The following is a 1,325-nucleotide window of genomic DNA, read 5'->3' on the forward strand; positions in this document are numbered from 1 at the left end:
GGCCTCACTGCCCTGCTCTCATTACACTTTGGTGTTCTCAGTGCCGTGCTGTGCCACGCCGTGCCAAGAATGTGCCGTACTGAGTCCAAGCAGCTCACCTCATTCCTGCCAGGGCACTGCAGCCTTCATAACCCCACAACATCAACAACAACCCAACGTATCCTCAGCAACACTCACAAACACAGTCCACACACTTATTTTGTAGAGAAGAGACAGGCAAACTTTTAGCCCGCACTGAATACAACAGGAACACACACACACAATGCACCAGAAATATTCTACTTTGTCTGATAATGATGATTGATGCCCATCCAAAAAAAAAGTTCCGCGGCAAAAACAAATGGTGGTCGGCTCCATAAATCAATTGGTTGGGAGGGGCGGCACTGAGAGCCCACATTGATCATCACACAGGCCAAATGTTAGCATCTCCAAATCATTTATTCCGGGCACCGTTTCATACACAACATCTGCCGCACTGGCAGAGACAGAGGGCGGAACCTGTTACAAAACAACAGAGTAATGCACGCTGCAACGCATGTGGCAATATTTCCTTTAGGTGATCAATGGGGGGCGGTCAGTAGTAGTAGTAGTCTGTAGCTAATGAGCAAAAGATGGAAGAGCCTGCACAGTTCAGAAATATTGAAGTACTTCTTGGTGCTGCATGTGACAAAGATGATTTCCATCGGGAGGTAATATTGTCTCCATTTTGTCCAAAGAATCCTCTCAAAGGAGTTACGTGATCAAATCTATGCCTGCCGTTTGTTATGTGTGGACACTAAAGGGGCAGTGTGGGGTCAGAGTGGGAGCAGAGCAGAGGTGTAACATGATGCAATGGGAGACATCTTTATGTGTAGTCTGGGGGACCTCAACAGTGAGAATATTATGAAAATCCTTTCACAAGCATCCTTTCGGAAACAGCGATGTAATGAAGCAATCTGAAATGCCCACTGGCTTGTAGCAGGTTAATTTACTGTGTTTTACTGTACAGCTGTTCATTGCTGCATCTTCACTGCGCTGGGCATCTTTTAACTCTTTGAAGTCTGGGCGGATTCTGCTTGGGTTTCACTCCTTTTATCTGCAGGCTACGGTACAGTTACCACATTAGTCCTTGGCTAGCAGTTGGCGTGTGAGGTACTATACATGTATATATGAGTGTCAGTGTTCCGAGGATATGAAAGCCATACTGATGAGGCATTCAGAGCCTTCGTTCTGTGAAAAAATGAATTGGTTGCCTCAGATCTTTAATGTATTGCTTCACTCATTTGTATCTAGGATGAATATGTTTTTACATTTTTCCCCAGGGTCCCCATCATGCTTTGAGTGAT

The 1,325-nt window shown here is 45.4% G+C and overlaps 1 protein-coding gene across 1 annotated transcript in view; it reads right to left on the minus strand.

The window, feature by feature from the left end:
- Positions 1–1,325, minus strand: part of fgf11a (fibroblast growth factor 11a) — a 92,056-nt gene that overhangs the window by 82,322 nt on the left and 8,409 nt on the right. The window lies entirely within an intron of this gene.

This window comes from Morone saxatilis, unplaced genomic scaffold (genome assembly GCF_004916995.1).
Source record: "Morone saxatilis isolate NCDOM2014 unplaced genomic scaffold, NCSU_SB_2.0 Contig4, whole genome shotgun sequence".
Taxonomy (NCBI): Eukaryota; Metazoa; Chordata; class Actinopteri; family Moronidae; genus Morone; species Morone saxatilis.